A 14,817-nucleotide genomic window follows, 5' to 3' on the forward strand; every position below is an offset into this window, starting at 1 on the left:
GCAGTTGGCGGAGTAGGAGGAGAAGACGGTAGCGTGATCACAGCACCATGAGTCGGGACCTTCTGAGCCCCGATGACTGCGGCAGTGGCGTCAGGCAAGGATGCCTCAGGAGTCGCTTGGGCCACGGGGGCCTGAGCTCGCCCCAGCACGCCCGCCTGGCCTCGCGAGGATGACCGGGCAGGAGAGGCCCGAGCTTTGCTGCCTCCTTCTCGCACGGGTGGAAGTACTGCCCTAGACGAAGCCTCAGGGGCCCCCTTCAGCCTTTTCTCCGCAGGCACCGGCCTGGCCAAGTAATATAGACGTCAAGCCTCAGCAACAGGAGCAAGAAGCGAAACGAAAATCAAGCACTTATGGGTCATCGCTCACGGACTCAAGCAGCCTCCGACCATATTTGAAGCCCGAGAGTCAGCTGCTGGGGTCCGCCTCAGGAGACTCGGGAGCAGGAGGCACGTCTGCAGATCGCCTTGGAGCCGGAGCAGACCCGCGGGGAACCAACCCCATCCTGTCCTTCTTCGGGATCAGGGGCAAACTCTCCCCGCCTCGCTCGTCGTCGTCCTCGTCGTCGTCCGGCATGAGGCGGAGCGCACGGGACCTGCGCCGAGGGAGGGGCTCTCTTGACTCTCCGTCGGTCGCCTCAGAGTCGGACTCCTCTTCCTCACCCTCGTCTTCCTCCTCCCTGCCAGAGTCGCTAGAAGATATGTTCACCGTTGCCAGGGCCGCCAAATCCTCGGGAACCTCCGCAGGCACAGGCCCCTCCCCGTTGAAGGCGGGCATGGAATTCACCACCTGCTCCCAGTCGTCCCGGAGGAACAGGGGTACAAGAGCACCCTCCAGCGTCGCCACGTCTCCCCCAACCAAGGCATGGAGGACCGTGGCCAGATCTTCGTCGGCCAAGGCTGCGGAGCTCGGGCGGAGGGCGACATCGTCTTCCCCGAGCCTCCATAGTGGGAGCGAATATTCCCGAAGCGGAGCCACCCGGTGCTCCAGGAACTCCCTCAAGAGCGACGCCCCGATCAGCTTTGCCGTCGCCATGTTGCCCGGCCACAGGTCCGCGTCCATCCTCTCCAGCACCGGCTTCGCGCGAGGATCGACGAGCTCCACGCGGGACCAAGTGTCAACAGCCTCAGGCTGCCCCCTAGGCAGCACCAGCCGAGGATGGATGTGTCCCGCATCCACCATGACCCACTTGCTTCGGAAGCCTTCGATCCTCTTCCCAGGCTTCGAGATGGCATTGGAGTTGGAGTACGCGACAAAGCTCACGCACGCGGTGATGGAGCCGCGAGAAACCCAGAGGTAAAAGTAGTGGCACAGCAAGGCCACAGAGGGCTTTACCCCGACATGAGCCTTGCAATAATAGGCGAAAATCGCCAGAAGAAGAACAGAGTTGGGGTGGAGGTGCAGAGCTTGCAGGTTGTATTGGCGAAGAATAGAAAGGAAAAACTCGGAAAAGGGAGGCACCAGACCGACGGTGATGGCGCTCATGAAGAGCGGGTAGAAGGTGCCCCCTTGTCCTTAGGCAGGTTGGAGCCAACCTTGAACGCGGCTGCCCCCATGTTGCCCTGCGCCACCATCATCAGGCGCATGAGGGCAAGGTTCTTCTCTGACACGTTCGGAGGATCTAGCGCGGGCAAGTACCAGGCCCCGACCGGAGTCTGCCGAGGCGCCATGGCTTGCTAAGATGCGGGTTTGAAGCAGATCTGGAGGATTTTGGGAGCAAGAAGGAGGAGAGCGAGAAAGGGGATCTGGGCAATGACTGGAGGAAGCAGAGAAGGTAAGCCTGGCCCGATGCCGCTCTTTTGTCAAGTTGTGCAGTTGCCGAGGCGTTGTGGGGAAGTGGGGATGCCCATGTCTAATCAACCGCCACGCGGTGCCCAAGGCCGCATGCTATTGAGGCCCGCGGCGCTTCGCACTTGCCCCTTCGCTTCTCTGCTAAGACAAGTCCGGGCGCGCCTTGGGCCCGGGGGCTACTGTCAGCGTTCTGGTAACGGGGGTACCCAGACTTGCCTGCCTGTGGCCTGCGGCGTGGCTCAAGGAGTGGCCCAGTACGGCCCATCTTCATAGACACAAGCTCAAGACCCTCGCGAGGGGCCAAGCCTCGCGGGGTGGACGACAGGAAGCTTCCTCAGGCACAGCCTCGTCAGGCTAGCTCGCGAGGAGACGGAGAGATCAAGGCGGGGTACCTCACGAGGTGCCCGTGAAGCAAGCCATGACGACCGAAGCCAGGCGGGCGCCAGGCGGGCGCCGACCTGCGCAGAGTCCTTGTTTCCTCTTTGGTGCAAAGGGGGCAAGCGCAGGCAAGGGTATCAAGCAAAGGCAACCATTTCGGTGCAACAAGACCAAGACCAGTAGAACGGCAAGATGGAGGTCATCGTGGAGCCCAAGCCGGCGCCATCGTCAGAGTCTTTGGCACGCGAGGACCAACTTTAGTCAGGATAAGTGTACTAGATGTTCCCCTTCAAAATGGCCGATTGTTGGCGCCCTTCCCGCTCAATATTTGGGAAGAGGACCAAGGCCTCGCTCTATAAATAGGGCTAGCCACCGCAGTATAGGGGCAGCTGATCCTGATCCGGATTCAATCCTTCCCAAGAGGCATCGGATCCTAATCGGGAAGAGACCGATCGAGCCTTAGCCAGAACCACCAACATAAGAGCTCCTCCCCTGGCGAGGCAGTTCTTCCGTTGTATTGTTCATCATCAGCCCCTGAGGCAATCCACCACACCACAGACTAGAGTAGGGTATTACACCACAATGGTGGCCCGAACTAGTATAAACCTCGTGTCCCTTGTGTTGTTCTTCGTGTAGTTTGGATCCCTTGCGAGGCGACGAGACGTGAGTAGGTAGGAGGTGAGATCTCCGCGCGCACCCCAGAGTTCGAACCTAAAGGGTCTGCCGGAACCCGAAATCCGACACTCCTATTCTAGATCCGGAAGCAAAAGTGATTGTTTCTAGAAACGGGTCCTTTCTCGAGGAAAAGTTTCTCTTGAAAGAATTGAGTGGGAGGATGGTGGAGACTTGATGAGGTTATTGAACCATCACTTCAACCAATCTGTAGCAGGGCACATGAAGTTGTTCCTGTGGCTCCTACACCAGTTGAAGTAGAAGATGATGATAGTGATCATGAAACTTCGGATCAAGTCACTACCAAACTTTGTAGGTCAACAAGGACGCGTACTGCTTCGGAGTGGTACGGTAATCCTGTCTTGAAGGTCATGTTGCTAGACAACAATGAACCTACGAGCTATGGAGAAGTGATGGTGAGCCCGGATTCTGACAAATAGCTCGAAGCCATAAAATCCGAGATAGGATCCATGTATAAAACAAAGTGTAGACTTTGGAAGAACTACTTGATGGTCGTAAGGCTGTTGGGTACAAATGGATTTTAAAAGGGAAGACGAACAATGATGGTAAGTGTCACCATTAAGAAAGCTCGACTTGTCGCTAAGATGTTTTTCGACAAGTTCAAGGAGTTGACTACGATGAGACTTTCTCACTCGTAGAGATGCTAAGAGTCTGTTGAAATTATATTAGCAGTTCCTGCATTATTTATGAAATCTTGCATATAGGATGTCAAAACATTGTTTCATCAATGATTTTCTTGAGGAAAGGTTGTATGTGATACAACCAGAAGGTTTTGTCAATCCTAAAAGATGCTAACAAGTATGCAAAGCTCCAACAATCCTTCTAAGGACTGGAGTAAGCATATCGGAGTTGGAATATACGCTTTGATGAGATGATCAAAGATTTTGGGTTTATACAAAGTTTATGAGAAACTTGTATTTCCAAAGAAGTGAGTGGGAGCACTATAGCATTTCTGATGAGTATATGTTCTTGACATATTGTTGATCGGAAATGATGTAGAATTTCTGGAAAACATATAGGGTTATTTGAAAAGTGTTTTTCAATGGAAAACCTGGATTAAGCTACTTGAACATTGAGCATCAAGATCTATAAGGATAGATCAAAATCGCTTGATAGTACTTTCAAATGAATGCGCACAGTGACAAGATTTTGAAGGAGTTCAAAATAGATCGGCAAAGAAGGAGTTCCTGGCTGTGTTAGAAGGTGTGAGTATTGAGTAAGACTCAAGACCTGACCACGGCAGAAGAGAGAGAAAGGACAAAGGTCGTCCCCTATGCTTTAGATGTAGGCTCTATAGTATGCTATGCTGTGTACCGCACCTGAAGTGTGCCTTGCCATGAGTCAGTCAAGGGGTACAAGAGTGATCCAGAAATTGATCACAGGACAACGGTCAAAGTTATCCTTAGTAACTAGTGGACTAAGGAATTTTCTCGATTATGGAGGTGGTAAAAGAGTTCTCCGTAAAGGGTTACGTCGATGCAAACTTTGATACTAATCTGGATGACTATGAGTAGTAAACTGGATTCATATAGTAGAACAGTTATTTGGAATAGCTCCAAATAGCGCGTGGTAGCTGCATCTACAAGATGACATAGAGATTTGTAAGGCACACACGGATCTGAAAGGTTCAGACCCGTTGACTAATAATCTCTCTCACAAGCGAGATATGATCAAACCCCATGGGTGTTGGATTCATTACAAGCACATAATGATGTGAACTAGATTATTGACTCTAGTGCAAGTGGGAGACTGTTGGAATTATGCCCTAGAGGCAATAATAAAATGGTTATTATTGTATTTCCTTGTTCATGATAATTGTCTATTGTTCATGCTATAATTGTATTAACTGGAAACCGTAATACATATGTGAATACAAAGACCACAACATGTCCCTAGTGAGCCTCTAGTTGACTAGCTAATTGATCAACAGATGGTCATGGTTTCCTGACCATGGACATTGGATGTCATTGATAACGGGATCACATCATTAGGAGAATGATGTGATGGACAAGACCCAATCCTAAGCATAGCACAAGATTGTGTAGTTCGTTTGCTAAAAGCTTTTCTAATGTCAAGTATCATTTCCTTAGACCATGAGATTGTGCAGCTCCCGGATACCGTAGGAATGCTTTGGGTGTACCAAACGTCACAACATAACTGGGTGGCTATAAAGGTACACTACAGGTATCTCCGAAAGTGTCTGTTGGGTTGGCACGAATCGAGACTGGGATTTGTCACTCCATATGACGGAGAGGTATCTCTGGGCCCACTCAGTAATGCATCATCATAATGAGCTCAGTGTGACTAAGTAGTTAGTCGCGGGATCATGCATTACGGAACGAGTAAAGTGACTTGCCGGTAACGAGATTGAATAAGGTATTGGGATACCGACGATTGAATCTCGGGCAAGTAATGTACCGATTGACAAAGGGAATTGTATACGGGATTGATTGAATCCCCGACATCATGGTTCATCCGATGAGATCATTGTGGAACATGTGGGAGCCAACATGGGTATTCAGATCCCGCTGTTGGTTATTGTCCAGAGAGCTGTCTCGGTCATGTCTGCATGATTCCAGAACCCGTAGGGTCTACACACTTAAGGTTCGGTGACGCTAGAGTTGTTATGGGAATTAGTGTGCAGTTACCGAATATTGTTCGGAGTCCCGGATGAGATCCTGTACATCAGAGGAGTTCCGGAATGGTCCGGAGGTAAAGATTTATATATGTGAAGTCCTATTTTGGCCATCGGAAAATGTTCAGGATTTTTCGGTATTGTACCGGGAAGGCTCTAGAAGGTTCCGGAGTGGGGCCTACCTGCACGGGGGGACCCACATGAACGTGGATAGTGGGGGCAAGGCCCCACACCCCTGGTCAAGGCGCACCAAGATCCCCCTTAGAAGGAATAAGATCATATCCCAAAGGGATAAGATCAAGATCCCTAAAAGGGGGGACAACAATCGATGGGGAAGGAAATGATGGGATTTCTTTCCTCCCACCTTTGCCAACGCCCCAATGGACTTGGAGAGAAAGAAACCAGCCCCCTCCACCCCTATATATAGTGGGGTGGCACATGGGAGCTTCACCCCTTGCCCCTGGCGTAGCCCTCCCCCTCTCCAACTCCACCTCCTCCTCAGTAGTGCTTGGCGAAGCCCTGCCGGAGAACTGCAAGCTCCACCACCACGCCATCGTGCTGCCGGAGCTCTCCCTCAACTTATCCTCTCCCCTTGCTGGATCAAGAAGGAGGAGACGTCCCCGGGCTGTACGTGTGTTGAACGAGGAGGCGCCGTCGGTTCGGTGTTAGATTGGATCTTCTGCGATTTGAATCGCCGCGAGTACGACTCCCTCATCCGCGTTCTAGTGACGGTTTCGCTTAGCGATCTTCAAAGGTATGAAGATGCTCATCCTCTCCCTCTCTTGTTGCTAGAATCTCCATAGATTGATCTTGTTGATGCGTAGAAAATTTTGAATTATTGCTACGTTCCCCAACAGTGGCATCATGAGCCAGGTTTATGCATAGATTCAATGCACAAGTAGAACACAAAGTAGTTGTGGGCGATGATTTGTTCAATTTTCTCACCATTACTAGTCTTATCTTGATTCGGCGGCATTGTGGGATGAAGCGGCCCGGACCGACCTTACACGTACGCTTACGTGAGACAGGTTCTACCGACAGACATGCACTTGTTGCATAAAGGTGGCTAGCGGGTGCCAGTCTCTCCCACTTTAGTCGGATCGGATTCAATGAAAAGGGTCCTTATGAAGGGTAAATAGCAATTGGAATATCACCATTGTGGCTTTTGCATAGGTAAGAAACGTTCTTGCTAGAAACCCATAGCAGCCACATAAAACATGCAACAACAATTAGAGGACGTCTAACTTGTTTTTGCAGGGTATGCTATGTGATGTGATATGGCAAAAAGAATGTGATGAATGATATATGATGTATGAGATTGATCATGTTCTTGTAATAGGAATCACGACTTGCATGTCGATGAGTATGACAACCGGCAGGAGCCATATGAGTTGTCTTAATTTATTGTATGACCCGCGTGTCATTAAAAACACCATGTAATTACTTTACTTTATTGCTAACTGTTAGCCATAGTATTAGAAGTAATAGTTGGCGAGACAACTTCATGAAGACACGATGATGGAGATCATGGTGTCATGCCGGTGACGAAGGTGATCATGTCGTGCCTCAAAGATGGAGATCAAAGGCGCAAGATGATATTGTCCATATCATGTCACTTTATGATTTGCATGTGATGTTTGTCATGTTTACATCTTTTTTGCTTAGAACGACGGTAGCATAAATAAGATGATCCCTCACTAAAATTTCAAGAAAGTGTTCCCCCTAACTATGCACCATTGCGATAGTTCATTGTTTCGAAGCACCACGAGATGATCGGGTGTGATAGATTCTAACATCCGCATACAACGGGTGTAAGCCAGATTTACACACGTGAAACACTTAGGTTGACTTGACGAGCCTATCATGTACAGACATGGCCTCGGAACACAAGAGACCGAAATGTCGAACATGAGTCATATAGTAGATACGATCAACATGAAGATGTTCACCGATGAAGAAAGCAATAGCAATATACTAAACGATCAAGTGCTAAGCTAACGGAATGGGTCAAGTCAATCACATCATTCTCCTAATGATTTGATCCCGTTTATCAAATGACAACTCATGTATATGGTTAGGAAACCTTAACAATCTTTGATTAACGAGCTAGTCAAGTAGAGGCATACTAGGGACACTATATTGTCTATGTATTCACACATGTATTATGTTTCCGGTTAATACAATTCTAGCATGTAAAACATTTATCATCAAATAAGGAAATAAATAATAACTTTATTATTGCCTCTAGGGCATATTTCCTTCACATGTCACTCTTGATTTATTGCATCTCCCGGTACACCGTCGGAGGCATCCACATAGAGTCATATTTTGTTCTAAGTATTGAGTTGTAAGTAAATAAAAGTGTGATGATCTTCATTATTAGAGCATTGTCCCAAGTGAGGAAAGGATGGTGGAGACTATGATTCCCCCACAAGTCGGGATGAGACTTCGGACTTTATAAAAAATAAAAGAGGCCAAAGAAGACCAAATGAAAAAAGAGAGGCCAAAGAAGCACACCAAAATAAAAAATAAAAAAAAAGAGAAAAAGAGAGAAGGGACAATGTTACTATCCTTTTACCACACTTGTGCTTCAAAGTAGCACCATGATCTTCATGATAGAGAGTCTCTTATGATGTCACTTTCATATACTAGTGGGAATTTTTCATTACAGAACTTGGCTTGTATATTTCAATGATGGGCTTCCTCAAAATGCCCTAGGTCTTCGTGAGAAAGCAAGTTGGATGCACACCCACTTAGTTTCTTTTGTTAAGCTTTCATAAATTTATAGCTCTAGTGCATCTGTTGCATGGCAATCCCTACTCACTCACATTGATATCTATTGATGGGCATCTCCATAGCCTGTTGATACGCCTAGTTGATGTGAGACCATCTTCTTCTTTTTGTCTTCTCCACAACCACCATTCTATTCCACATATAGTGCTATGTCCATGGCTCAATCTCATGTATTGCGTGAAAATTGAAAAAGTTTTAGAAAATCAAAGTATGAAACAATTGCTTGGCTTGTCATCGGGGTTGTGCATGATTTAAATATTTTGTGTGATGAAGATAGAGCATAGCCAGACTATATGATTTTGTTGGGACAACTTTCTTTGGCCATGTTATTTTGAGAAGACATTATGACGTATTAGTATGCTTGAAGTATTACTATTCTTAAGTCAATATGGACTTTTATTTTGAATCATTTGGATCTGAACATTCATGCCACAATAAAGAAAATTACATTGAGAATTATGCTAGGTAGCATTCCACATCAAAAATTCTGTTTTTATCATTTACCTACTCGAGGACGAGCAGGAATTAAGCTTGGGGATGCTTGATACGTCTCCAACGTATCTATAATTTTTGATTGTTCCATGCAATTATATTACCCGTTTTGGATGTTTATGGGCTTTACTATACACTTTTATATCATTTTTGGGACTAACCTACTAACCGGAGGCCCAACCCAAATTGCTGTTTTTTTGCCTATTTCAGTATATCGAAGGAAAGGAATATCAAACGGAGTCCAAACGGAATGAAACCTTCGGGAGCGATCTTTTTGGAACAAACGCAATCCAGGAGACTTGGAGTGGACGTCAAGAAGCACCCGAGGAGGCCACGAGGGTGGTCGGCGCGCCCTAGGGGGGCGTGCCCCCTGCCTCGTGGGCCCCTCGTGGCTCCCCTGACCGACTTCCTTCGCCTATATATATCTACGTACCCCGAAAACATCCAGGAGCACCACGAAAACCTATTTCCACCGCCGCAACCTTCTGTACCCGTGAGATCCCATCTTGGAGCCTTTTCCGGCGCTCCGCCGGAGGGGTAATCGATCACGGAGGGCCTCTACATCATCGCCAGGGCTTCTCCGATGAGTAAAAAAGAGTAGTTTACCATAGATCTTCGGGTCCATACTTATTAGCTAGATGGCTTCTTCTCTCTCTTTGAATCTCAATACAAAGTTCTCCTCGATCTTCTTGGAGATCTATTCGATCTAACTCTTTTTACGGTGTATTTGTCAAGATCCAATGAATTATGGGTTTATGATCAAATTTATCTATGAGAAATATTTGAATCTCATCTGAATTCTTTTATGTATGATTGGTTATATTTGCAAGTCTCTTCGAATTATCAGTTTGGTTTGGCCTACTAGATTGATCTTTCTTGCAATGGGAGAAGTGCTTAGCTCTGGGTTCAATTTTGCGGTGTCCTTTCCCAGTGAGAGCAGGGGCACCAAGGCACGTATTGTATTGTTGCCATTGAGGATAAAAAGATGGGGTTTATATCATATTGTTGAGTTTATCCCTCTACATCATGTCATCTTGCTTAATATGTTACTCTGTTCTAATAAACTTAATACTCTAGATGCATGCTGGATAGCGGTCGATGTGTGGAGTCATAGTAGTAGATGCAGAATTGTTTCGATCTACTTGTCGCGGACGTGATGCCTATATACATGATCATGCGTAGATATTCTCATAAGTATGCGCTTTTCTATCAATTGCTCGGTAGTAATTTGTTCACCCACCGTAATACTTATGCTATCTTGAGAGAAGCCAGTAGTGAAACCTATGGCCCCTGGGTCTATTTTCCATCATATAATTTTCTGATCTACTTTATTTTGCATCCTTTACTTTTTAATTTATATCATAAAAACACCAACAATATTTATCTTATCTTATTATCTCAAGTGGCCGTGAAGGGATTGACAACCCCTTTATCGCGTTGGTTGCGAGGTTCTTGTTTGTTTGTATAGGTACGAGGGACTTGCGTGGAGCCTCCTACTGGATTGATACCTTGGTTCTCAAAAACTGAGGGAAATACTTACGCTACTTTGCTGTATCACCCTTTTCTCTTTAAGGAAAAAACCAACGCATGCTCAAGAGGTAGCAACGTGGTCGGTCATGGTGTCACTGGCGGAGGCAAGGACGCGGTTTCTAAGCTGCGGGTGGGGGCTTTTCGATTTTGACGCCGCTTAGATTGGGAGGCAACCTCGCTAGAGGTGGGGATGACATGGAGAGTCGTGGCGTCACAACTAGAGACTAGGCAGGGACCGGAAGAGGGAGAATGTTGCCTAATTGTCGGATTTTAATCCAGTGCTTGGAGCATACTCGACTTATCCAAAGTTTTCAAGAACAAAAATGCTTCTTTCCACTAAGAACAAAAAAACAAAGAAAACCAAAACAGAACAAAAAAAAGAAGAAAGAAAAGACCAGTGAAAACCAACAAAAAACAAAGAAAACCAAAGAAAGAGCCAGTAAAAATCTATAAAGAAACGAAGAAAACTAGACAAGAGACAAAGAAAAGAAATAAAATCAAACAAAAAACGAAAAAAAACGCAGCGGTGACACAACCAGTGTGCGAAGGAGTGCTAGAAATGGTTCGATCTAAGACTATACGGGCAAATGAAAACCTTCAGGCGAGATGGTACGTACTCTCGCTAAAAACGAGATACCAGTTTGTGCCATAGGCCCGCTCGCATACAGGGGTTTTCAGAATGAGACAACAGTTTGTGCCGCCCATTAGAAGGTACAGTTAAATTTCTCTATGAAAGCAACTTTAGACGGTGCCCATTAAAACAAGACAGTGCATTTATTTCACTATATCTTTTGAATAAAATCATAATAAGGAGCGTAGGCATGTGATACAAAAGAAATGTTCATGTCTATCAAAATGAATATCTGTGTATTTCAAAACAAACGTTCATGTATTTAAAGGAAATAGCACGTGAAAGGAAAATTCTTGTCTTGCAAAAAGAAATTTCACGTGTATCAAACTGTGTTCTTATACATCAAAAGAAATGTCCATGTATTTGAAAATAGATAATGTATCTTAGGATAAATATTCATATATCTTAACCAAACTTGAACATGTTTAAAAAACACATGTTCCAAAAGAAGTATCTTTGTATCTCATACAAAATGTTATTACATTCATGAAAACATAGAATAAAAATGTAAATGGTAAATGATTTTAAAATAGGGTAATATAAAAAAATAAAATAAATGTGAAATTAGGGAAAAGTCAATAGAAAAATGTTGACATTTTACCTCCCTAATTGTTTGTTTTTGCAATTTGGGGGTGGGGGTGGGGTGGGCGGGTGCAAATGATATGAGCCTAACACAGTGATTTATAACTAAAAAACAATGTATTTGCCATTTTGGCCGTTGTTTGAAAATGCAAAGAAAATCGAACAATTTAGAATTTGAAGAAAAGATGAAGAGGCGAGGTGTGCATGAAGCTTTGAGGCTGATACTGGGGTGACGTGGTCGGTCGTGGTGTCACTGGCGTAGGCAAGGAGCGGTTTCTAAGCTGCAGGTGGGGGCTTTTCGATTTTGACGCCGCTTAGATTGGGAGGCAACCTCGCTAGAGGTGGGGATGACATGGAGAGTCGTGGCGTCGCAACTAGAGACTAGGCAGGGATGGGAAGAGGGAGAAGGTTGCCTAATTGTCAGATTTTTATCCAGTGCTTGGGGCATACTCGACTTATACAAAGTTTTCAAGAACAAAAATGCTTCTTTCCACTAGGGGCGACGACCAAATCCTAGTGCGCGCCACCGCCTCCCCTGCCCCCTTCGCCACCAGCAGAGAAGGCCTCCTGGGAAGGCTGCATGGTCGTCAAAGCCGATGGCGGCGGTGATCCTCTATTCTGCCTCCATGCGGGGACCTCTAGATTCCCATGCGACGACTTTAGGTGGAGCAAAGCGATATCTCTTCGGCGAGCAGCGTTCGTGGGTGCCACTACACCTCCTCGGCCCTGCAGGCGGCAAATGTTGGAGGATGATGCATTCGTTTTTTTTCATGTATAAGGTGATTATCATTTTTAATTCCTAGCCGATTGGGGGCTTTGTTAATTTTAAGTCGAATTCGTCTCAAGCTTTCATTCTGCGAAGTTGAATTACGCAGATTTTTTTCGGCGCATCAATGAAATGAATAGTACTTGGCGTCGTGGTGGAGCACAACATCAGGGCGGGGTCTTGGCGTTTATAAGGCCTGAGGCAAGACTACAAGCCGGGGCCCCTCAATATAACTATGAAAGTAATATTGGTGTGCGTATAGTGTTTTCTCGCAAATAATATAGTTATAAATAAACAATTCAAGTGTGTCCCAAAGCAATATTTGTATTTAATACTTTATACATAACACATTAAAATTCGTTCTAATATTCCTAGATGCACACCTGCATAGTCACAATGATGATATCAATATCAATCTCATCAAATATTTTATTTAACTCTCCTAGGACATGACTGGTCTCAAATGTCTATAAAAAATTGTAAATTATGAAAGTTTTTTTAGGCCGGTGACATGGTTAGATGCATGGTGTATCAGTCAAAGTCAATTGCACGCCACTTATCCAGAATTTCTTTGTGGGAGACTTAAAAATTCTTGCAAATTTGGTGCAACAATTTTTTAGTTCAAGCTCTTCCCACTTTAAAGTAGTGAACTAATTGAAAACGAAAATATGCTACATAATTTTCCTCCATGACTAGAGTTTGTGAAACTACTTGTCTACTTGATGCAGAAATTAGCTGTGTGAAGTAGAATGATGGTACGACTCCTTATTTAGCTTAACTTTCCACTTGAATCTTATTATGGTTTATGGGGATGACCAGAATGATGGTACGACTCCTTATTTAGCTTAACTTTCCAGGGTATATCAGGATAACCCTCTCCCATGTGTGGTGGGTGGTGATTTAATCTGAATAGAAATAGCTCTAAAAACAAACCCTCTGGCTTTGACCATTGGAGTTTTGTGTTTAATGCCATTATAGAACATGCTGGGCTGAGAGAGCATCCTTTGAGTGTGAGGAAATTACTTGGGCTAACAATTTAACTGACCCAACCTGTGAGAAACTTGTTAGAATTTTAATTTGTCCTGTATGGGAAGAAAAGTATCCAGTTGCTATGGTGCAAGCTTTGGAGAGAGAAATGGCTGACTACACTCCTCTTATTTTGGAGACTGGGTCACATAGTATCACTAAACCCATCTTGAGATTTGAAAATTAGTGGATGTTAAGAGGGCTTTATAGAATTTTTCACCAAAACTTGGATCACTGAGGGCTCCAATATCGAAAGATGGTAGAAGAAAAGGAGAATGATGAGACAGAAAATTAAGGGATGGAACTTAAATGCATGTGCTTTATATATAAAACATAAAAAGAGATTCTGGATAAACTGGATGCCATTGATAAAAGTGTCGAGGTTATTGGTTTATCTGCTTATGATAGAAATGGGCATATTGCACTCAGAGAACAAGTGAATAAATTGCTAAAACGGGATGAGTTAAATTGACTTCACATATATAAAGATAAAGAAATCAGGGAGGCTGATTGTAATAAAAGGTGTTACCATGCTAACGCAAATGGGAGAAGGAGTAAAAACAGAATCTTATCTTTGGAACAAGATGGAGGAGTAATCGAGGGAGAAGATAATTTGATGCAGTACATTGCTGACTTTTATAAAAAATACTATTTGTACATGCTAATGTTTGCACTATTGCTTTAAACATTCAAGAAGTAGTGGAAATTGATCCACGGAAGGTTGTAGGATTGGTGGAACCTTTTTCCATGGAAGAGATACACTCTGTTGTTTTTCCCAAGGAAAAAAATAGAAGCCCTGGTCCTGATGGTTTCCCTATTGAATTTCATTAGCATTTTTGGGATGTGATCAAAAGGGTCTCAAGGGATTGCTTGATGATTTCCATGGGGTAGGTTGTATATCTCCAGACTTAATTATGGAATTATTACTTTGGTGCCCGAAACTAAAGATGCAAAACAAATACATAAATTTAGACTTGTTTGTTTGCTTAATTTCAGTTTCAAAATTATAACAAAAAATTCTAATGAATAAACTAAGTATGGTGGTGGATCTTGTTATCTCTCATACTCAAACTGCCTTCATAAAAGGTAGATACTGTCGGGTGGTTGGTGCAACATATGCCAAAGGATGGCTAATCATTGTGGGAGCTAGTAAGATGTCGCCGGTGCATGGAAACGGGATAAGGTGTAGACATGCACGCCGGCGAATCTTACCCAGGTTCGGGCTCTCCTAGGAGATAACACCCCTAGTCCTACTCTGCGGGGTCTCTGCATGATCACTAGATCAATAAGGACTACAAGATTGCTCCTTGAGCTGTTTGGCTAGAGGAGGAAGAAGGGCAAGGCTTAGCTCTACTCCTCTCTCTACGTGGGTGTGTAATCTAAGAGGCTCAACTCTTTGCATGGGTGCCCTGGGGGTTTGTATAGGCCTACCCCCCAGGGGTACAATGGTAATCCGGCTAGACGTAGGCCCAGGCCGTCAGTGTCTATGGTTGCCGGCTTCTC

Source organism: Triticum dicoccoides, chromosome 3B (genome assembly GCF_002162155.2).
Source record: "Triticum dicoccoides isolate Atlit2015 ecotype Zavitan chromosome 3B, WEW_v2.0, whole genome shotgun sequence".
Classification (NCBI taxonomy): Eukaryota; Viridiplantae; Streptophyta; class Magnoliopsida; order Poales; family Poaceae; genus Triticum; species Triticum dicoccoides.